Below are 26,352 nucleotides of genomic sequence, written 5' to 3' on the forward strand. Positions count from 1 at the left end.
AGGTATAATGAATAGACATTGGACTCCCACACAAAGAGGAAGAGGAAAACAACACACCAGAGACACAAAATAAGAATCCTGAAAACACAAGGAAACAATAACTCCTAAAACTCCACGGCAATGGAAATCACCAATACAGAGCTGCAAGAAAAGCCAGGAGAATTAAGAATTTTAATTGTAGATATGACCAAACATTTAAAATATGAAAATAGAGAAAGTATATAGAATATGAAAGAAGCCATCAATGAAGAAATTAAACCCTGAAGCAAGAATCAAGAGAGGCCCTGAATAAAATAAAAAATACAATAAACAGAACTTCACCAGCAAACTAGACCACACAGAAAATAGAATCTTACTCTTAGAAGATATCTTATTGAAGACTCAACACCCCTTTTTTAAAAAAAATAGGGCTGGGAGTGTATATCACAGGTAGAATATTCACCCCTTGGTTCCATCCCCAGTTCTTAAAAAAAAAAAACTACACTAAAATTTTATCTAACCCCAATTAGAATGGCAATCATCAAGAAAACAAAAAACAGTAAGTGCTGATGAAAATGTAGGGAAATAGGAACTCTTCTACACTGTTGGTGGGATTGCAACACACTGAGATCAGTGTGGAGGTTCTTCCATGTGACCCAGATGTATCACTCCTGAGTATTTTTCCAAAGGATTTGAAATCAGGATATTATAGTAATAAATACATATCCATGTTTCTAGCAGCACAATTCACAATAGCTGAACTATGGAACCAGACTAGGTGTCCATCAGCAGATAAACAGATTACAAAATTATGAGATATAAGCACAATGGAATTCTACTCAGCCATAAAGAAAAACAAAATGTTATTTTCAGGAAAATGGATGGATCTAGAGAAAATTATGCTGTGAGATTAACCAATCACGGAAAGTGAAGAGTCATGTTTCCATCAACTGTGTAAGCTAGAGAGGAATCAGGATACACGAGGGACTACAGATAAAGGAGCAATGGCAGGGCGTGGAAGAAGGAGGAGGGGAAGGAGGGAGAAATGATGAAGGAAACACTTCCAATGATGCATGTACATATATAAAATTATCAGTGCCAATCTCAGTATCAGGTATAAGGAAGGGGAGGAAATGAGGTGAGTGCCGGGGGGAAGCTCACCTAGTGCTACTTACACTTATGTTCCCATCACTCTGAAGTATATTATGAGATTACAATGCACCAATAAAAGTATATTTTTAAGAAGGAGCTGTAGGGTTGGGGATACAGCTCAGTGGTAGAGCACTTGCCTACCATGTGTGAGACCTTACATTCAATCCCTAGTGTCCTAAAAAGGGTGAGGGGGTGTACCATATGTAAAGTATCCCTTAATTGATTTGACTTCCAATAAAAGCTATCCCCTTCCCTCATCTTTTATATTCTAGCCTCCAATGGTTATATTTAGACTTCTGTGAAGGAATAAAATAAAAATTCCATCGATGAACACCTGGCAAGACTTCCACACAAAAATCCACTATCCACTTCAGTATCTCTGGTATATTTGGTCAAAAGCTCCTCCAAGATCTGTTGTTTCAGGGTGGATGCTCTTTTCAAGGCCTTTCTATTCTGTACATTAGCTGCTATGGTAACTTCTTAAGGCTCTTCCTCTTTACCTCCCTTTATCTGCTTCTCCTTGCTTTCCCTTCTTTTGCCACAAGTTGACCATTAATGCTCATGCCAATGAAGAGAAAAATGCCTGCAATAATTAGGATTAAGCCATGTGACCAACATGTGTTTTTGTAGTCTCCATATATGTCACTGATATAACTAAAAGATGTAAAAAAATAAAGCTATGTGGTTAAAAGTGAATAGGGATATGCTTTCCCAAACAAAGCTTACTGACACACTCAGAAAGAAGATGTCAATCCAATCTTCAAAGAACTCACAGATGACAAATCAGTATAAAAAAGAATCACTAAAAATCATCTGACCTCTGTTTATGTCATCCCAATGATTTTGGATGGCCTTGCATATTCTGTTATTTTTAGCAAATCAGAATCATTAATTCTTGGCAAATTTGAATTAGGAAAGACCTGGAGATCTTCTACAATAAATTCTTCTATACATAATGGAGAAGGTTGCTCGGAAGTGGTTTAGGAGTCTTGTCCAAGGCCATAGAGCTATTCCAGTTACCCAAGGTCAATGGTCTTTCCCTGACAGCGTTTCCCAAAGAGTCTTCTTTTGAACACTGGTTACGCACTAGAAATTTAACAGTAGCACTATACTGGCGTTCCTAGCATTTGATCCTCACAACACACATATTCTATCACCATCCTCATGCAGAGTCTCATAAGCCACATTAGGGAATTTATCCCTTCAGAGCTATAGGAAGCAAGTGGCCAGCTGTAAGAGACTGAAGAACCGCTAGGGCTGATACAAGAGGAGCCGTTAGGAGGCTACTGTTCACATCCCAAAGAGGAGGCAGGAGTTTGGGTAAAGGTGGTAGATGTGACAGAGAAAAATGGGCAGATAAGAAAGATTTGGGAGGTAAAGACTGACAGGACTTAGCAGCTCACAAAGTACAGGTAGAGTAGCAAAGGGGGAGTTTTAAAAAGTCAGTAGTGGATCTTCTTTTATGCATTCTTCCTTACTATATAAAGCATAATATCAAAAGTATGAATCACATCTAAATTATTGTATTTCAAATTAAATAATAATTATTATTATTAATATTGTTATTATTATTATTATTTGGTGGTACTGGGTTTCCTGGAAGCCCTTCTACCTCCGGGCTACACTACCAGACCTATTTTATACTTTTTTATTTTTTGAAACAGGGTCTCTTAAGCCACCATGCCTGGCTGGAATTAAATTATTTTTAAGTGTGAAGAATTCAGTATTTTTATACATCAATCCATCCAATTTTATAATCACTTACTAGCTGTGTGATCTTTGACAGGTCACTTTGCCTTTAGAAAGCTCTATTTCTTCACTTATAAAGTGAGATAATCATAGACTTGTAAAATACCATGGGATAAAGTGACTGGGACAGTCTCTGGTACACTGTGAATCTCACCTGATAGATGTTACTATTTTTTTTAAATAATATGACTGAAATAAATTTCATGATTAAAATGAAATCACCATAGGTATTTTAAAGGTTGAACTGTACATTATGTATATTATACATTTTTCTCCCATAAGCATACTAGTTTTCTGACCACAATTACATTTTAGAAATACTAATGTATAGCCGGGCATGGTGGCTCACGTTTGTAATCCCAGCGCTTGGGAGGCTGAGACAGGAGGATCGCACAGGCTCAAAGCCAGCCTCAGCTACTTAGTGAGGCTCTCAGCAACTTAGTGAGACCCTGTTTCCAAATAAAAAAAATATAAAATAGGTCTGAGAGTATAGCCTGGAGATAGAAAGCCTCTGGGTTCCACCCCCAGTACCACCAAAAAAAAAAAAAAAATACTAATGTATGTAATAATTCTTTTATTATCCCTTTAGCTTAATGGTTCAATTTAATTCAGTTTTGCAAGTATTTAAGCCCTTACATTGTGCTAAGTAGTGTGCCAGCCTCAGGGGCACAGAAGAGATAATGAACTGCTCTTTGCCACAAAGCAACTCACTCATCTCTGCTTCCTGTCACTTTCCCAATCTTGTATCCTGTATGCCTGATATATAATAACAGAGACATGAAAGTAGATAAACATACTATACCTAAAAGTGGTGGCCCCAGGAGGACAAGACAGCATTCCACAATGGTCACCAATCCAACAGTGCTGGAGAACCTCTGGGGTCCAATGAGTTCCATCAGTGTTTCAAACATTTCGGAGCTGAGCCACCCAAAGGCAAATCCTAAGAATCCTGCATAGACACAGAACCTGATATAGCTGATGGATGAGGGCAGTACCACGTGACACACTCCATTTGCAATAATAGAAGCAGCAAAGAAGTACTAGATTTGAGGTCTTACCTACTATGTGTTGGCTGCCAGTCCCATGGAAGGTCTGGGTATAATATCAACAAAAGACAAAACAGAGCAGGAAGGCAGCCTCCTCACTAGCATTGTGTTTACTCTTGGGATAACTACTAGAAGGACCCCCTAGTCCAAAGGCCATTATCACATTTCCAGAGAGGTTTATCACAACGCCTCGGTAGGTAAACAGGGAGAAGTCCAGGCATTTGTTAACTGGAAGTCTGACATTTTCTTCTCTTAATGGTTTCCACCACTAAGTTCTGCATTTGGACGAGTGGGACTTTTTTTTTTTTACAACAGATTTTCTAGCTCCCTGAAGGGATTCTTTAGACTTAACTGTCTTTGTGTTGGCTTGGGCCTTATAGGTAGCATAAGGGCTCCAGCTACACAGCAGTTTAGTAGAAAGCCCCCAAGAGTTAGGAAGCTTCCTTTACAGCTGAAGGCATCAAAAAGAGTCTGTTGAGGGGTCCGGGCAGCAAGGAGCACAGGGCTGCCTGCCATGGTAAGCCCATTGGCCAATGGTCACTTTTTGTAGAAATACTTGCTAATCATGGTCAGAGCTGGATTTAAGATGAAAGAAAACTTAAGACCTGGAGGGACAGGAAAAAAAATACATACTGTAATAAATATCAGAAACATATTTATTACTAATTAATTAAATAAACTGAATGGAAAAGACCAAATTGTCATCATTATGAGAGATATCATTATCCTTAAGAGATCATTAAATTAACCATCATCAAATAACCACAGACATAAGTAACTTTATGTAGCAAACAACAGCTTTACAAAATAATATTAAGATTGATTTTTTGCTCTAGAAACCAAAAAAATAATAAATGTAAAATCCTATGTTTAATTTCATAATATTAGTTTTCCTGGGGAACCTGGGGTCTTAATGTAGCTACTAAAAAGTGGAGGGGGAGTATTCCTGTTCACCTTTTACTCCTTGATAATGTACCTGGCTTCTCTACCAGAAAATTACTCTTTGTATCTGAAATTCTCTCATACTCCACTTAGGGCAAATTTCTCTTAGGTGGAAGGGTTTGTGAAGGGTGGGAAGAGAGGATGAGCACTCCTCCAACAACTTGCCACCGGACTCTTTACCTGTCACTACAGTCTTCCTTAAGACAAAAGCAAGGGGGAGGGGACAGAAAATTTTTCAATTTATTCATATAACAAATAACAATGCCAATGAAGTGCCAGAACTTCCTCTAAAAGCTGGCTTTTCTGGTACTCTTAAATTAACATATCTAAGCTCTTAAAAATTAGACTCAGTAATTTTTCTAATGAAAAAATTTATTTCTCCAAATAAATGGAAGATAAAAGCACACGAACACACACACACACACACACACACACACACACACAATTAATGCTTGACGATGAAGCCTCCTAGCACCTCACCTCCAATGACCCCAATGCATAAGTAAAGTTCCTGCACAGTGTTACAGAAAGAAGCTGCAATCAAGCCACAGCCTGACCAGCAGCCCCCAGCGATCATGACTTGATGACTGCCATATTTGTTCACCAGGCTGCTGCTGATAGGACCTAGGAGAGAAGAAATAACTTAGTAATGTAGAGAACTGTGAAATACCTCCCCTAACAAGAAACTTAAAACAAGGCAGTGATGTAAGGAATATGATTTCTGTCATTATGTCAGAGTTATAATTTTGGGTAATAGAAACAGCATTGATTGCACAACTTTTATCCATCTAGAACATACTAAATGGATGTTAACTAAAATATAAAAGACCTTAATTTACCTCATGTGAGACAAAACAGGCTTCACATTTCCTGACTTAAGTATCTGCAGGCTTATTCATCTATCTGGAATATTGTCAACCAAAACACAGTAAGTTTGCTCTGTTTTAAATTTTTCAGATGGACATTTGGAGCAAAAACATATGCTATCATATGAGGCTTGAACAAATGTGATCCAACTTCTGACTTTAGAACATATTTACAACCTAGATAAAATTATGTTTTGTTTCTTAAAGGCATAAAACTGTCAAAACTAAAACAAAACTATAAAACAAGAATGCCCACCATCACTACTTTTCTTCAACATTAACTAGAAGACTGAGACAGTGCCATTGAGACAGAGAAACAAAGGTAGAAAGGAAGAAGCCAAGCTATTATTTGTCAAAGATATTTTGCATATTTAAACATTTTGGCAAAATATTTATAAACTATTAGAAATCAGAGGTTAGCAAGGCTGACGGATATACAATGAAAATAGAAAAATCAATTGCCTTTATATACCTCTTTATTTATTGTGGTCGTGTTGGAGATCACACCCAAGGCCTTGTGCATGCTAAGCAAGTGTTTGGCCACTGAGTCATATCCCTAGCCCAGAAAAAAACACATTTAAAGAAAGTTATCCTTCGTAATAATACTTATTCTATAACATTATAATTAACACAAGAGAGCACATAGTTGCTATATAGCTCTTATTGATTCAAAGAAAAAATGAGATTCTATCACAAAGCAGCTTGAACAATTAATTCTTTGAATACCTCACTGATAAAGTAATCAAGAACAGAACGCACTTACCACAGAGCTTTTAACTGCCTGCTGAAAGTTAAAAGTACAGGCCTTGGTGGGCACTTACCACAACCATATATGACAGCAAATATGATGGAGGATATCTGTGACACATGATGGAGGATATCCATGACACATGATAGATGACATCCATGACACATGATGAAGGACATCCATTGCACATGATGGAGGACATCCATGGGACATGATGGAGGATATCCATGGGACATGATGGAGGATATCCATGGGACATGATGGAGGATATCCATGACACATGATGAAGAATATACATGACACATGATGGAGAATATCCATGACACATGATGGAGGATATCCATGGCACATGATGGAGCATATCCATGACATATGATGGAAGACATCCATGACACATGATGGAGGATATACATGGCACATGATGGAGTATATCCATGACACATGACAAAGGACATCCATGGCACATGATAGAGGATATACATGACACATGATGGAGGATAGCCATGACACATGATGGAGGATATCATGACAAATGATGGAGGAAATTTATTGACACATGATGGAAGATATCCATGACACAAGATGGAAGAAATCCATGACAAATGATGGAGGACATCCATGACACATGAAGGAGGATATCCATGGTAGATAATGGAGGATATCCATGACACATGATGGAGGACATCCATGACACATGATGAAGATATATGATACATGATGGAGCATGTCCATGACACATGACAAAGGACATGACAAATGCAGTATATGACAATTGATGGAGGATATACATGACACATGATGGAGGATAGCTATAGCACATAATGGAAAATATTTATGACATATGATAGGCAATTCCATGACACATGATTAAGGACATTAATGACACATGATGGAAGATAGCCATGACACATGATGAAGGATAACCATGGCACATGATGGAGGACATCCATGACACATGATGGAGGATATACATGACACATGATGGAGCATAGCCATGACACATGACAAAGGACATCCATGACACATGATACAGAATATACATGACACATTATGGAGGATATACATGACACATGATAACGTATAGCCATGGTACATGATGGAGGATATTTAGGAGACATGATGGAGAATTCCATGACACATGATGGAGGACATCATTGACACATGAGGGAGTATATCCATGACACATGATGGAGGACATCCATGACACAGATGGAGGATATTATTGACATGTGATGAAAGACATCCAGGACACATGATGGAGGATACACATGACACATGATGGAGGATATCCATGACACATGATGTAGGGAATTCATGATACATGGTGGATATCCACAACACATGATGGAGCATATCCATGACATGAGGGAGGATATCCATGACACATGAGGGAGGATATCCATGACACATGATGGAGGATATTATTGACATGTGATGAAAGATATCCAGGACCCATGATGGAGGACATACATGACACATGATGGAGCATATCCATGATACACGACAAAGGACATCTCACACACATGAGAATATACATGACACATGATGGAGGATATCAGTGACACATAATGGAGGATATCCATGACACATGATGAAGCATATCCATGACACATGATGGAGGACATCCATGACATTTGATGGAGGATATCCATGGCACATGATGGAGCATATGACACTTGGAGGATATCCATGACACATAATGGAGCATATCCATGACACATGATGGAGAATATCCATGACACATGATGGAGAATATCCATGACACATGATGGAGGACATCTATGACACATGAGGGAGAATATACATGATACATGATGGAGTATAGCCATGGTACATGATGGAGGATATTTAGGACACATGATGGAGAATTCCATGACACATGATGGAGGACATCATTGACATATGATGGAGGATATCCATGACAAATGAAAAGGATATCCATGACACAAGATGGAGGATAGTATTGATAAGTGATGGAAGACATCCAGGACACATGATGGAGAACATCCATGAAAAATGATGGAGCATATCCATGACACATGATGGAGCATATCCATGATACATGACAAAGGACATCTAACACACATGAGGGAGAATATACATGACACATGATGGAGGATATCAATGACACATAATGGAGGATATCCATGACACATAACATGGAGGATATCCATGACACATGATGAAGCATATCCATGAACACATGATAGAGGATATCCATGACACATGATGGAGAATATACATGACACATAATGGAGCATATCCATGACACATGACAAAGGACATCTATGACACATGAGGGAGAATATACATGACACATGATGGAGTATAGCCATGGTACATGATGGAGGATATTTAGGACACATGATGGAGAATTCCATGACACATCATGGAGGACATCCATGACACAAGATGGATGATATTATTGATGTTATGGAAGACATCCAAGACACATGATGGAGGACATCCAGGACACATCATGGAGTACATCCATGACACATGATGGATCATATCCATGGCACATGATGGAGGATATACATGACACATGGAGGATATCCATGACACAATATAGAAGATATCCATGAAACATGATGGAGATCCATGACTCATGATTGAGCATATTCAAGACACAAGATGGAGGACATCCATGATACTTGATGGAGGATATCCATGAAACATGATGGAGGATATCCATGACCCAATATAGAAGAGATCCATGACACATGATGGAGGATATCCATGACTCATGATTTAGCATATCCAAGACACAAGATAGAGGACATCCATGACACATGATGGAGGAAATTCATGACACATGATGGAGGATATACATGATACATGATGGAGGATATACATGACACATGATGGAGGATATACATGACACATGATGGAGGATAGCCCTGGCACATAATGAAGGATATTCATGACCCATGATGGAAGATATCCATGCATGTGATGGAAGACATCCATGATTAATGATGGAGGATATCCATGGCAGAATGGAGGATATCTATGACACATGATGGAGGATATCCATGACACATAAAGGAAGACATGCATTCCACATAATAGAGGCTATCCATGACACACGATGAAGCATATTTATGACACTTGAGGGAGGATATGCATGATACGTGATCAAAAACATCAATGACACATGATGGAGTTTATTCGTGACACATGATGAAGCATATCCATGACACATAATGGAGGAGGACATCCATGACACTTGATAGAGGATATCCATGACACATGATGGAGCATATCCCTGATAAATGATGGAGGATATCCATGACACATGATGGAAGACATAGAGAATATACATGACAAATGATGGAGTATACCATGACACATGACAAAGGACATCCATGACACATGATGGAGAATATACATGACACATGATGGAGGATATACATGACACATGATGGAGGATATTCATGACATATGATAGAAAATTTCATGACTCATGATGGAGAACATCCATGACACATCATGGAGAATATCATTACACATGATGTAGGATAGCCATGGCACATGAGGGAAAACATTCATGACACATGATGGAGGATATTTATTACACATGATGGAGGATATTCATGATACATAATGGAGGATATCCATGAAAAATGACATGGAGGATATCCATGACACAAGATGAAGCATAGCCACGATACATGATGGAGGACATCCATGACACTTGATGGAGGATATCCATGACACATAATGGAACATATCCATGACACATGATGGAGGATATCCGACACATGATGGAGAATATACATGACACATGATGGAGTATAGCCATGGTACATGATGGAGGATATTTAGGACACATGATGAAGAATTCCATGACACATCATAGAGGATATCATTGGCATATGATGGAGGATATCTATGACACATGATGGAGGACATCCATGAAACAAGATGGAGGATATTATTGACAAGTGATGGAAGACATCCAGGACACATGGAGGACATCCAGGACACATCATGGAGTACATCCATGACACATGATGGAGGAGGACATCCATGACACTTGATAGAGGATATCCATGACACATGATGGAGCATATCCCTGATAAATGATGGAGGGTATGCATGACACATGATGGAAGACATAGAGAATATACATGACAAATGATGGAGTATACCATGACACATGACAAAGGACATCCATAACACATGATGGAGAATATACATGACACATGATGGAGGATATACATGACACATGATGGAGGATATTCATGACATATGATAGAAAATTTCATGACTCATGATGGAGAACATCCATGACACATCATGGAGAATATCATTACACATGACGTAGGATAGCCATGACACATGAGGGAAAACATTCATGACACATGATGGAGGATATTTATTACACATGATGGAGGATATTCATGATACATAATGGAGGATATCCATGAAAAATGACATGGAGGATATCCATGACACAAGATGAAGCATAGCCATGATACATGATGGAGGACATCCATGACACTTGATGGAGGATATCCATGACACATAATGGAGCATATCCATGACACATGATGGAGCATATCCATGACACATGATGGAGCATATCCATGACACATGATGGAGCATATCCATGACACATGACAAAGGACATCTATGACACATGAGGGAAAATATACATGACACATGATGGAGTATAGCCATGGTACATGATGGAGGATATTTAGGACACATGATGGAGAATTCCATGACACATCATGGAGGATATCATTGACATATGATGGAGGATATCTATGACACATGATGGAGAACATCGATGAAACAAGATGGAGGATATTATTGACAAGTGATGGAAGACATCCAGGACACATGATGGAGGACATCCAGGACACATCATGGAGTACACCCATGACACATGATGGAGGAGGACATCCATAACACTTGATAGAGGATATCCATGACACATGATGGAGCATATCCCTGATAAATGATGGAGGGTATGCATGACACATGATGGAAGACATAGAGAATATACATGACAAATGATGGAGCATACCATGACACACAACAAAGGACATCCATAACACATGATGGAGAATATACATGACACATGATGGAGGATATACATGACACAGGATACAGGATATACATGACACATGATGGTGGATATACATGACACATGATAGAGAATTCCATGACACATGATGGGGGACATCCATGACACATCATGGAGAATATCATGACACATGATGGAAGATATACATGACACATGATGGAGAACATCCATGACACATGATGGAGGATATCCATGACACATGATGGAGGACATCCATGACATGGTGGGTGACACATGATGTAGGATACCCATGACACATGAGGGAAGACATTCATGACACATGATGGAGCATATCCATGATACATGACAAAGGACATCTATGACTCATGGGGGAGAATATACATGACACATGATGGAGTATAGTCATGGCACATGATGGAGGATATTTAGGACACATGATGGAGAATTCCATGACACATGATGGAGGACATCATTGACATATGATGGAGGATATTCATGACACATGGTGGAGGACATCCATGAGACATGATGGAGCATATCCATGACACATGATGGAGGATATACATGACACATTATGGAGGATATCCATGGAACATTATGGAAGACATACATGACATTTGATGCAGGATATCGATGACACATGATGGAGGATACCCATGATGCAAAAGGAGAACATCCATGACACATGATGGAGAATATCCATGACACATGATGGGAGACATCCATGACACATGATTGAGGATATCTATGACACATAATGGAGGACACCCATGACAAATGATGGAGGACATCCATGACACATGATGGAGGAAATCCATGACACATTATGGAGGACATCCATGACACATGATGGAGGATATCTATGACACATGATAGAGGACACCCATGACAAATGATGGAGGACATCCATGACACATGATGGAGGATATACATAACAAATGATGGAGAATAGACCTAGCACATGATGAAGAATATCCATAACACATGAAGGAGGATATCCATGAGATAAGATGGAGGACATTCATCACACATTTTGGAAGACATCCATGACACATGATGGAGGATATTCATGACACATGATGGAGGATATACATGGCACATGATGGAGGATATCCATGACATATGATGGAAGACATCCATGACACATGATATAGAATATCTATGACACATGATGGAGCATACTTATGACACATGATGGAGGATATTCATGACACATGGTGGATGATATCCATGACACATGTGGAGGATATCCATGACATGTAAAGGAAGACATCCATGACACATGATGGAGGATATCCATGACACTTGATGGAAGACATCCATGACACATGATATAAGATATACATGACACATGATGGAGCATATTTATGACACATGATGGAGGATATACATGACACATGATAGAGGATATCCATGACACCTGTGGAGGATATCCATGACACAATCGAGCATATCCATGACATATATTGGAGGACATCCATGACACATGATGGAGGATATACATGACACTTGATGGAGGATATCCATGGCACATGATGGAGATATCCATGACATATGATCGAGGATATTCATATGATAGAGGATATGCAAGACACATGATGGAGGACATCCATGGCACATGATGGAGGATATCCATGACACTTCTCTTCTGCTGCCATTATATATACTTGCAATTTCTTCAAGTTTATAATTATATCTATTTCAACAATTATAGTCGTGATGTTCTACAATATAACACAAAAATATTCATTTTACTTATCTGCTTGAAAAACTCATATAATACACATACTATAAAAGTTTTACAACATATTATTTCCCTTATAATTTTCTTTCCTTTTCCAAAATTTATACTCCAATACTTACCTTGGTTTTATTTTCCCTAGTATTTATAGGATGACTTAAAAGTGTCAGGAAGGATAGCGGGTTATTCATAATGCAGTAGATATATAGATAATTCGCAACATAAAAAATCATTCCAAATAGAAAATTTTCATTGAATGGCTCAGAAAGCTCAACAAAGTTTGTCTATTACCAGCTGCTCAAATTTAAGATTCTTTTCTATTATGTGACCAATATAGTATAAAGAAATGCTAATTTTAGAAGCTGGTAGTTTTATTTATTTTTGTGTGTGGTACTCAGTATTGAACCCTGGGCATTGTACCTCCAAGGTACACCCCCAGCCCTATTTTAGTGTTATTTTGAAGCAGGGTCTCATTAAGTTGCAGAGGGCCTCACTAAGTTGCTGGGGTTGGCTGGGGCCTTACTAAGTTGATGCTAGTAGCTTCAAACCTGTGATTCTCCTGTCACAGTCTCCCAAAGGATTGAGATCACACATGTGTGCAACCACACCCGGCCAGAAGCTGGTAGTTTTTTGTTTGTTTGTTTTCTTTTGTTTTGGGTCTGGAACCCAGAGACATTCAACCTCCGAGCTACACCTCCTGCCCTAATTTTTTTTGTTCATTATTTTTGAAACAGGGTCTCACTAAGTTGAGAAGGACCTCACTAAGTAACTGAGGCTATCTGTGAACCGTGATCCTCCCGTCTCAGCCTCCCAAATGCTGGGATTACAAGCATGCTCCATCATGCTGGGTGAAGCTGGTAGTTTTAAATCAAAGACTTTCCTTTTCTTGTTAAGTCACCCAGTACTAGTGGAAAGAAGATAGTAAAGGAAATAAACTATAAGATTTGACTTAGTAGTAGGTGTGAAAGATTAGAAACCGGCTTATTGGTCTACTTTAGAGAAATCACCCTCTTCCTTTGTTTACTTAAGCCAACTTCAAATATATGTTCAAATTAACCCTTTAGTGTTATGTTACTATGAGCACATTTGGTCACATAGAATAGTATAGCACAGTATTAGTATTGTTCAGGTAAAAAAAATTAATTTTTCTTTTTGCAGTACTGGGGGTGAAACCCAGGGGCATTCTACCTCTGAGCTACATCCCCAGCACTATTTTACATTCTTTTTTTTTTTTTTTTTTTTTTTTTGGTGGTACTGGGGTCCCTGGAAGCCCTCCTTCCTCCGGGCTACACTCCCAGACCTATTTTATATTTTTGAAACAGGGTCTCTTACCCCAGCACGGCTGGCTTCGAACCTGCGTGATCCTCCTGTCTCCGCCTCCCAAGCGCGGGGATTACAAGTGTGCGCCACCACGCCCGGCTACATTCTTTATTTTGAAACAGGGTCTTACTGAGTTGCAAAGGGCCTCACTAAGTAGCTGAGGCTGTCTGGTGAACTGTGACCCTCCTGTCTCAGCCTCCTAAATGCTGAGATTACAGGCATGCGCCACCACACCTGGCAAAAATTTAATTTTTTTTTTTGTTGGTACTGGGGGTGGAATCCAGAAAGTTTTTACCCTTGGGCTATACTCCCAGACCTATTTCATATTTTATTTGGAAACAGGGTCTCACTAAGTTGTTGAAAGCCTCACTAAGTAGCTGAGGCTGGCTTCGAACCTGTGCAATACTCCTGTCTCAGCCTCCCAAGCGTGGGGATTACGAGTGTGCACCACCAAGCCTGGGTAAAAAAAAAAAAAAATTATATATTATATTTCTTAGTTAATAATACAAATTCAGCTTCATAAGCAAAGAAGTCAAATTTTATTTTATTTTATTTTATTATGGTACTGGGGACTGAACCCAGGCACATTTTTACCTCTGAACTACATTCCCAGCCCGATTTTTAATTTTTATTTAGAAACGGTCTCTCTAAGTGGCGGACCACCTCACTAAGTAGCTGAGGCTGGCTGCAAACCTGTGATCTTCCTGTCTTGGTCTCCCAAATCCTGGGATTGTGAGCATTCACCACCATGTCTGGCTAGAAGTTTTAATTCAGTTTTTAAATAGCTCATTTGCTAACCAATCTAAAGATTTCAAATATAATTTAGAAAAGTTATCTCAGTGACAGAAAGAAAACAACTATTAAGTATAATATTTCCCAATGGCTACAATGATATATAGCCAGGCAGGTAGATCACAAGTTCATGGCCAGTCTGGGCAACTTAGCGAGGCTCTGTTTTAAAAATAATAAGAGCCGGGTGTGGTGGCGAACGCTTGTAATCCCAGCATTTGGGGAGGCTGAGACCGGAGAATCGCGGTTCGCGGCCAGACTCAGCTACTTAGTGAGGCCCTCTGCAACTCAGTGAGACCCGGTTTCAAAATAAAGAATAAAAAATAGGGCAGGGGATGTAGCTCGGAGGTCAAATGCCCCTGAGTTCCATCCCCAGACCCGCAAAAAAAATAAAATAAAAAATAATAAGAAAGAATAGTTCTGCTGAAGAAATTAAAACCCTTTACGAGTTTTTAAAATAAAATTTTAGCAGGATGCAGTGGCGCATGTCTGTAATCTCAGACCTTAGGAGGCTAAGACAGGATCACAGGGTTGAGGCCAGCCTTAGGAATGTAGAGAAACCTTCAGCAACTTAGTGAGATGATTTCAAAATAAAAAAAAAATTTAAAAAGGCTGGGGTGTATCTTGGGGGTAGAATGCTCTGGGATTAATCTCCAGTACCATAAAAAAAAATTATAGAAGTAAAATTTCTAAAGGTTTTATAAGATGCCCAGGGTTTGTACAACTTTAGCTAGATTTACTCCAAGATTTTTTTTTAATAGTCTACATTAACCTACACAATTAAGTTCATACCATTTGGTTTCAGAATTTACTGATTCCAAATACATAGAACTTTATTTTTTCAAATTAGAAACTGTTTTTCCATTTTGGTACTGGAGATTGAATCCAGGGGCACTCTACCTCTGAGCTATACCCCTAGCCTTTTTTTATTTTTTGTCTTGAAACAGGGTCTCACTAGTTTTCTGAGGTTGTCCTATAATCCACAATCCTCCTGTCTCAGCCTTTTAAGTACTGAAATTACAGGTGTGTGCCACCATACCTGGCTAGTATTGTATGTATGTATGTATGTATGTATGTATGTATGTATGTATTTAGTGGTACTGGGGATGAAACTCAGGGGCATTCTACCTTCAAGCCACACCCCCCAGCCCTATTATTTATTCCTTATTTTGAAACGGGTCTCAATGAGTTGCAAAGTTCCTTACTAAATAGCTGAGGCTGTCCGCAAACCACGATCCTCCTGTTTCAGTCTCCCAAATGCTGAGATTACAAGTGCGTGCCACCATGCCTGGCTAGTATTTTTATTATTCTTTAAATGACAATTTAAAAATTATTTTCTGGTGTGTAAGCAGTTTATTTAAATAAGAGTTTTATCGATATATGATTCACATATCATGAAATCCATACTTCCAAAGTGTACAACTCAATATTTTGGGTTTAATCACAGAACTGCATAGCTAGTATCTAATTTTAGTTGAAGTTTCTAAAAATTATTACTGAATTGTCTATTTTTCCTTTAATACATAAGTTGATGATTCATGTATTTTGAGGCTCTGTTGTTAGTTGTACATATGTTTATAATTGTTATGTCTCCCTAAAGGATTATTTTATCATCATAAAATGTACTTCTTAAAGGTCTAGTAACAATTTTTGTCTTGAGGCCTATTTTGCTGATGTTCCTATAGCCACTTCAGCTCCTTTTCAGTTACTGTTTGCATGGTAGATCTTCTTTAGTGTTATGCATCTTGAATCTAATTTGTATGTTTTATAAACAGTATGTAGTTAGATGATTTAAAAAATTCATCCTGCCAACTGCTGTCTTGATTAAAGTATATAACCCCTTTATATTAAATGCAATTAATAGAGTAACATTCAAGTTCGCTTTTTTTATTATTTGTTTTCTTTTTTTGGTGATACTGGGGATTGAACCCAGAGTCATTCATCTCTGTTACACCCACAGCCTGATTTTTTAAATATCTTATTTGAAAACAGGGTCTCACTGGGTTGCTGAGTCTCTCTAAGCTTTGGAGGCCGGCTTTGAACCTGAGCTCCTTCTATTTCTGCATCCTAAATACTGGAATTACAAATGCGTGCCATCATACCAGCTATTATTTCTCCTTCCTTCCTTCCTCCCTTCCCTTCCCTTCCCTTCCCTTCCCTTCCCTTCCCTTCCCTCCCCTCCCCTCCCCTCCCCTCCCCTCCCCTCCCCTTCCCTTCCCTTCCCTTCCCTTCCCTTCCCTTCCCTTCCCTTCCCTTCCCTTTTCTTCCTCTTCTCCTTCTCCTTCTCCTTCTCCTCCTTCTCCTTCTCCTTCTTCTCCTTCTCCTTCTCCTTCTTTGTGGTACTGGGGTTTCTGGAAACCCTTCTACCTTCTACCTCCAGGCTACACTCCCAGACCTACTTTATATTTTTATTTGGAAACAGGGTCTCTTAAACCAGCGAGGCTGGCTTCGAACCTGTGCGATCCTCCTGTCTCCGCCTCCCAAGCACAGGGATTATAAGCGTGCATCACCACGCCCGGCTACCAGCTGTTATTTCTATATATCTGCTTTATGTATTTTTTGTTTCTCTATTCCTCTATTACTTTATTGTGTTGAACAGATTTCTTTTAAGTGTGCCCTCTTAAGTTTCCTTTTTTAAACTATATTTTTGAGGTTTTCTTTTAGTCTAGAAACTACAACCAATATCTTAAAACAATCTGGATGAATTAATACCGACCTAATTTAAATATTATACAAAACTTTGCTACCATATATACTTTTTAATTTAATTGTAATAAAATTACATTTTATATATTTATTATACAAATTATATTATATACATTTTATATTTTCAACAGCTTTATAATTATTAATTTATTTAGCTATTTTTAAAATCAGAGAGGAGGAAAAAAGAGTTCAAACAAAAACTTCATTTACACTGACTTTTATATTTACTTATGTAGTTGCCTCTACTGATGTTATTTCTTCATGTGAATTTGAGTTACTGTCTAGTGCTCTTTCATTTCAGCCTGAAAGACTGCTATTTCTTGTAGAGCAGGCTTGCTGGCAATAAAACCTCTCAGTTTCGTATATCTGGGAATGTCTTGATTTCTTCTTCATTTTGTTAAAATACCACATGACTTGCTTTTACAGAGACTTAGATGTTCTTCTGAAATACACTCTTTGGATTGTTGCAAGCCTTTGGTTTATTTTTGAGTTCTGAAAAAGTCAACAATTTTTGCCAATGTTCTCACTGTTTCTTTTTTTGGCGGGGGCGGGCCTGGGAATGGAACCCAGGAGCATTAGACCTTCAAGCCACACCCCCTGCCCTATTTTCATTCTTTATTTTGAAACAGGGTCTCACTGAGTTGCAGAGGGCCTCACTAAGTAGCTGAGGCTGTCCGCAAACTGCGATTCTCCGGTCTCAGCCTCCTGAATGCCGGGATTACAAGCGTGTGCCACCACGCCCGGCCTCACTGTTTCTTGAAGAAGTGAACTTTCAGAGGGCCTTATTCTACTATTCTAGAAATACTCTCTATAACTGATTTTGTATATTGACCTTTACTTTGGCAAATTTGAATAGTTTGTCTATTTTGTTCAGATTTTTGAACTGTTCATAAACTATTTGAAAATATGAATTTCCCTTCTCCACTGTCTTTCTCTGATTTCAATATCAATATTATTGTGTTAGGAGAGGTGATATTTTTTTCCCCTGGTCTCAGGAAGAGTTTGTGTAAGGCTGAAATAATTTGTTGCTTGAAAGTGCAGATAGTATCTTGGTAGAACTGAGGTGTAAAACCACCTGGCAGTGTTTTCTTTACAGGGAGATCTTAAGGTCATCTATTTCCGTCTCCCTAGCAATTAGCGGTATATTCATTTTTCAATTTTTTTTTCAATTCTGGGTTTCAAACTCAAAGTCTTATCCATGCTAGGCAAGTGCTCTACCACTAAGCTACATTGTCTGGCCTTAATATATTTTGAGTCTTTATAGGTTATATTCCTATAACTTCTTTCATTTTGAAAAAGAACAAAATATTTTTTGTTATTAGTCAGTTAACTTTTAGCTTACTTTTTTCTAATATAAACATTTAAGACCACAAGTTTCCCTTTATCAGTTTTATTTCATACCATACAGTTTCATATATAGTATCTTATTGTTGTTCAGTTTTAAGTGTTAAAAAAAAAATTCCATAGTGATTTCTTCTTTGACCTAGGGTTATTCAGAGGCCTTTAAATTTCCAAAGAAAATCTTTATGTTTAGACTTGATTTGTTAGTTCTAGGGATTTTGAAACAGAGTTTCACTAAGTTTTCCAGGCTGACCTCAAACTTAAGATCCTCCTGCCTCTGCCTCCTGAAATAGTTGGGATTACAGAAATATACCACTATGTCCAGCTTTTATTTGGCTTTATTGACTTAAAATTCACAACACTGTGGTAGGATGACATAATTTGTACAATTTCTTTGCCATTTGTTGAGACTTGCATTATTGGCTAGGACATAATTTTTTTTAATTCCATATATTCTTGAATAGAATATACATTTTCTTTCTAGCTGTTGGTAGCTGTTAGATTTGACTTATTTTTTGAATTTATTTTTGTTTTATTCAAATCTCCTAAATCTTTACTAGTGTGCTTCCCCCCCCCCTTCATCTATCATTATTGAAGAGAAGTATGAGAAATCTCCCAGAGATGATGTTTGTCATTTTGTCCAGGTGGGTCTGTGTGTATTGGCGGGAGAGCAATCTTCATGAACTTGGGTGGTTGGTCTTAACCATTAAGAAACTTGAAGCCTAAGTTAAGGATGAAGTGTGCTTTCTTCCCACAGTTTGCATCTCCCAGAAGCCAGGAGACACTATGGACCTAGATAAATTAGCCCCTTGCAAAATCCATACTTTAGTCTCATTTGACCCCAGTCTTATCTCCATTACTTGTTCAAGAATTCAAGGCATAGTAGAGAGTAAAACATAAATTCAGCTGGACATGGTGGCACGCGCTGTAATACCAATACTTGGGAGACTTAAACAGGAAGATCTCAGGTTCAAGGCCCATCTCAGTAACTTAGAGAGACCATGTTTAAAAATGAAAAATGATTTAAAAAACAAGGCTCCAGATATAGCTTAGACGTAGAATGCCCCTGGGTTCGATTTCCAGTATCAAATAACAACAACAATAATAATGATAAATTCAAGAATTATGGTGATAACTTTACTTAATTTATCAAAAGGAGCATAAATATGGTACTGGTTTCTAAGGAATTTATAATTATTTTCTTTGGTACTGGGGAGTAAACCCAGGGGCATTTTACTTCTGAGTCACACCCCGCCCTATTTTTATTTTGAAACAGGGTCTCAATAAGTTGCTGAGAGCTTCTTTATGTTGCTGAGGCTGTCACTGGACCTGGAATTATACCGTCTAGGCCTCCTAAGTACTGGGATTACAGGTGCATATTACCATGCCTGGCTAGGAATTTAAAATTAACAAATAAAAATTGAATATGCTTATAGTGTAAAACATGATATTTTGATACATGTATACATTGCGGTATGGATAAATTAAGCTAATTAACATATGTACTACCTCATTTACTTATCATTTTGTGGTGAGAACATTTATAATCCACTCCTTTAACAATTTTCAAGCACATATTGTTATTAACTACAGTAACCATATTGTATACTAGAGGTCTCAAACTTATTCCTTCTAAATAAATTACATGTCCTTTGACTGACAACCCTCCCAACACACACACCACTTTCAGTCCCTGGCAACAACCATTCTACTCTTTTATAAAGAGTTAGACTGTTTTAGATTCCACATATAAGTGAGATTGTGTAGCATTTGTCTTTTTGTGCTTGGCTTATTTCACATAATATAATCTCCTCCTGGTTTACTTATGTTGTTGCAAATGACAGGAGTTTCTTTTTTTTTAAAGGGTAATAGTGAAGCAACAAATGTTGACAAGGCTGTGGGGGAAATAGGCTCTCTTGTTGGTGGGATTGCAAACTAGTCCAGCCACTATGGAGCTCAGAGAAAACGGGAATGGATCAACCCTACAATCCAGCCATACCACTCCTGGGTATCTTTCCAAAGAGGTTGAAACCAGAGAACTACAGTAACATATGCATACCCATGTTCACAGCAGCACAATTCACAATAGCCAAACTATGGGACCAACCTAGGTGTCCATCAACAGATGAATGGATTATAAAATGGGAAATAAACACAATGGAATTCTACTCAGCAATAAAGAAAAATAAAACTACATCATTTGCAAGAAAACGGAAGGACCAGATTAGCCAATAACAGAGAGTGAAGGATCATATGTTTTCTTTAATATGTGCAGAATAGGGAATAATTGGGATCCAAGAGAGACTCCAGATGATGAGAAGAAACCTCAGGGGAGCCAGGGAGGAGATATAAGGGTAGGGATGGAGGAAGACTTAGGTTCTTTCATAGAAATACTGCCATAGACCATGTGTATACATGTGGATTTATACCAGTGTATCTGGGTACTCCGTATCGGGAGGGAGAGAAATAGAGAGGAGGCACCAAAAGTGAGTACATGTGTGTCATTGTCAACATAATTTACATTATGATGTGAGTCTATAATGCACCAATAAAAGCACAAAAAAGACAGTTAGGAAAGAGTAATAGTGATGAGGTAGAATAGAAGAAATAAAGTTTTAGGTAGAAAGGAGATGAAATGGGAAGGAAAGGAAAATATAGTTTTAAAATCTGGACTGGTCATAATCTCAACTATAGGAAAAGGAGAACAGAGTTTTAGGGTGGGTCTCAGGCAGAAGCCTCGAGAAGCCCACACTCTTAATCACAGTGACCCCTTTCCTCACTTGGGATTCCTAGTAAACAAAAGGTCTTGGAGGAGGAGGACAAAGGTCGGGACACCAGCCACTCTGAACCCCTTCCTGTTGCCACGGGAACCTGAAGAATAAGAGGAAGTCTAGACCTCTACTGGGTGACCCACCCACCAGCTCAAGGAAGTTCCATAAAATAACTGAAAAAGCAGCAAAGAACCCTTTTTTGCCTTTTTCTTTTTTGCCCTTTTAGCCTCTTGCTCTTGCTTGGATGCTCTCTACCCCTTAAGATAGCCTGCCTTTCCCCTCGAATCTCTTATTTTTTCCCAAGTAAAACCTTTGCCTTTATCTCTGACTGGCGCGGGCTGAAATTCTTTTTTCCACAAAAGCCAAGAACCCACAGAAGTTATTGTGTTTTCCCATGACAATAGTATTCCATTGCATATACATTCCACTAGATGTTATTTCTTAATTTTGGGAGATTGAATCCAGGGGTAGATTCTGAGCTATACCCCAGCACTATTTTATTTTGAAGCATGGTCTTTCTAAGCTGTTGAGGCTGGCCTCACACCTGAAAGCCTCCTATCTCAGTCTCTCAAGTCCTGGGATTACAGGTGTGTGCCTCCATCCTTCCATGCATGGCTTTCATTTTTTTTTTTTTTACATTGTGCTTGACACTTTCCCAAGCTTTTACAGTGGCCTTGTTCTATGTTCTGAGGGTGTCAAGAATGCCCCATAGAGTTTTTGAATGTACCCTGCCCAGAATTTTGCTGACCCAGACAACACTTCCAATCAAATGTTCCTGCACAGATGAGGCTTTTCTGGACCATCCTAGATCAAACAGCAGCCTCTCACAGCCACTTGCCTTGCTTTTTCCCCCCAAAAGGATTAAGAAAAACACTCATTCAGTGTTTTCTAAGAAGCAAGCACTTTACTTGATTAATGGTCTCAACACCCCTGTGAAGTAAATACTGTTACTGAGGTAGGATAGAAGACATAAAATCTTAGGAAGAAAGGAGACAAATTGGGAAGGGAAGAAAAATATAGTGTTAAAATCTGGAAAGTTAATAACCTCTAACTCCATCCTATAGGGTGTGTTCTGTCTTAGGCAGAAGCCTCTATGAGCAAACACCCTTAATCACAATGTCTCCTCTCCCCATCTGAGATTCCTGAGATGCTTGGTAAACAAAGGGTCCACAAGGAGGACTAAGGTCAGACACCACCCACCCACCACCCCTCCTCATTGCCAGGGGAACCTGAACATTAAGAGTGATAGGTCAGGTCCTTCCCTTCCCCCATGGCACCCCACAGTGGGGACAGGAGGCAGAATCCTGGAAGCCAAGAGTGGAGATATCGCGAGACTCCAGATGTCATAAGACTCCAGATGTCACAAGAGGACCCCCAACCCCAGGACCCAGCTACATAAATACCCTCACTTCCTCTCTCCACATTACTCTGCTGACTGCAGACTGCTGCTCGGTCATTGGTCCCTTCCCCCAGGGCCGGTAGACCTTGCCTGAAGGTACCAGTTTAATTAAAAAGGTCTTTAATAGGTCGGGTGTGGTGGTGCAGGCTTGTAATCTCCGCGCTTGGGAGGAGGAGACAGGAGGATCGCGCTGGTTCGGGGCCAGCCTTGCTGGTTTAAGAGACCCTGTTTCCAAATAAAAAAATATAAAATAGGTCTGGGAGTGTAGCCCGGAGGTAGAAGGGCTTCCAGGAACCCCAGTACCACAAAAAAAAAGGTCTTTAATAACTTGGCTAGTGTTTGCCTACTTTGCAACCCCCAACTCAATTTAAATGTTACATCTGGTGCTAAAACCCTCCGAACCTGAGAGGACTTATTTTTTTTATTTTTTCCTCTCTCTCTCTTTTTTTTTGGTTTTGTTTTGTTTACCCCTCCCTGAGCCCCTGTGATTCCTTTTGGGAGCCCTCCTCTTAACTCCCAGGAACCTGGACTCTCCGACTCTTGGTCTGACTGCTTCTTCTTTCAAATAGGGTAAGTTCCTTCCCTTCCTCTGGTCAGCGAGTCCTGGCTTCTTGCCTTCTGGCTTCTTGCCTCCAGCTTCTCTGTTATCAAAATGTGTGGCTGCCATTAGCGTTGCCTCTGGAAGACCAGGTTGGCCTCTGGTCTTGAGAAGGGAGTAGAGATGTCTCTCTCATTCATGACTCCCGTTCCCAGATGTTAATCAGGATAATCAGGGATGCCATTTTCCTGTTCTTCATTCTTGCCTGCAGACCAGATATGGGAAGCCAGAATTCCAAAATAATGGGTCACTGTGGCCCCAAAATGGAACTCTGGATTTTAATACTCTGACCGGGATTAGCAACTTTTGTAGGTAGTCTGATAAATGGTCGAAAGTTCTTTATGTCCAGGCCTTCTTTTTCCTGTGCTCTTGTTCCTCTGACCACTCTCCTCCGTCAGCCGCCATTTTCCTGTCAGTCGCTGTTTTGTAATGGCACAGTCAACCTGGTGATGTCGCAAAGTCACCATCTTGGTTTTCTCATTATGGCAGTGCATGGTCACCAGCTTGTGACCTTGCTGGGTTACAGGCGCCGCTTTCTGAGGACCCTGATCCCCAGAATCTCTCCTCACTACCCCGATCACCAACTTACCCTTGGACAGCTTCTCACTCTAACCTGCTGCTTTCCCCCCTGCCATCCTCCTTTAAGGGACCAACCCTTACCTCCCCCTCGCCTTCCCCTGTAAGTTACTGTACCCACTCCAAGGACCCAAGTGGGAGAATGCTGGTCCTCTTATGATATCTGGAGTCTTTCCCACCTCTGCTTCCAGCTTCTGGAAATCCACCTCCTGTCCCAGCTGCAGAGTCCCATGAGGGGAGTGGGAGGAGACCTGACCTATCACTCCAGTACTGGGGGAGGGGAAGAAAGCATCAACTCAGCAATCTCAATCTTGCCCTGTTTAAAAAGGCTCTGTAGCTGGGTGTGGTGGTGCACGCTTATAATCCTAGTGCTTGGGAGGCTGAGACAGGAGGATCCCACAGGTTCAAAGCCAGCCTCAGCTACTTAGTGAGGCTCTCAGCAACTTAGTGACACCCTGTTCCCAAATAAAGTATAAAAAAGGTCTGGGAGTTTAGCCCAGAGGTAGAAAAGCCCTTGGGTTCCACCCCAGTACCACCAAAACAAACAAACAAACAAACAAACAAAACAAAACAACTACTTCAGTGGGGTGTGGTGGCACATCCTTGTAATCCCAACATTCGGGAGGCTGAGACCGGAGGATCGCAGTGTGAGGACAGATTCAGCTACTTAGTGAGGCCCATTGAAACTCAGTGAGACCCTGTTTCGAAGTAAAGAATAAAAAATAGGGTTGGGGGTTTAGCTCAGAGGTACAATGCCCCTGGGTTCCATCCCCAGTACAGCAAACAAACAAACAAACAAACAAAAAAACTCTTCCATGGATCTGGATATGCCACCCTCAGGATAATCTCTTACTGAAACATTCACAACATATTCTAATCTCACCTTGCATGCCTTTCCAACTCCATCACCCCTGACTTCCACCATACAGCGTGGTCTAGCCATAATGGAGCACTTGAGGTCCTTCAGGGTGCTATGTTTTTTAATCTTCTCCCTTTTGCACATTTCTGTTCCTTGTGCCCAAAACTTCCCCTCCCATGACTTCACTAACTACTTGTTGTCTTTCAGGTCTCATTTTCAGTCAACTGCAGGACCCCAGTCTTAGTTCTATCACAACATCTACATGGGAGCAGAATTTCTTGTTTGCCTCTTTCTTACTAAGCTATGTATTGTTCCATGAGCACAGACTGGACCAGTCTTCAATGCTACACTCTCATTATCTAGAACATAGTGGCAATTATATTTGTAAAAGTAAATAAAGCCCCATTTTATAAACAAATATTATTAAGTGGTAGATCACATGTTCAACTCCAAATCCATCTGGTCCCAAAACACATGACTTTGGGCTGGGGTGGAGCTGAGTGGTGAAGCACTTGCTCAATAGGTAGAAGGTCTTAGGTTAAGATTCTCAGCACCACAAAAACAAGCGAAACCAAGAGCCTTTTCTTTCTTTTTTTTTTTTTTTTTTTTTTTTTTTTTTTTTTTGGTGGTACTGGGGGTGGAACCCAGGGGCTTTTCTACTTCTGGGCTATACTCCCAGACCTTTTTTATACTTATTTGGGAACAGGGTCT

At 39.5% G+C, this 26,352-nt stretch overlaps 1 pseudogene across 1 annotated transcript; it reads right to left on the reverse strand.

Annotated features, from left to right (window-relative positions):
• Positions 1-2,077: 2,077 nt before the first annotated feature.
• On the reverse strand, positions 2,078-24,700 carry LOC308260190 (monocarboxylate transporter 1-like; annotated as a pseudogene). Its single transcript has 4 exons — positions 24,589-24,700; positions 5,349-5,492; positions 3,683-4,531; positions 2,078-2,217 (listed from the first exon to the last, which is right to left on the reverse strand). The product of its transcript is annotated as a monocarboxylate transporter 1-like (transcript).
• Positions 24,701-26,352: the final 1,652 nt, after the last annotated feature.

The sequence above is a fragment of the Muscardinus avellanarius genome (genome assembly GCF_963383645.1).
Source record: "Muscardinus avellanarius genome assembly, chromosome: 3".
Classification (NCBI taxonomy): domain Eukaryota; kingdom Metazoa; phylum Chordata; class Mammalia; order Rodentia; family Gliridae; genus Muscardinus; species Muscardinus avellanarius.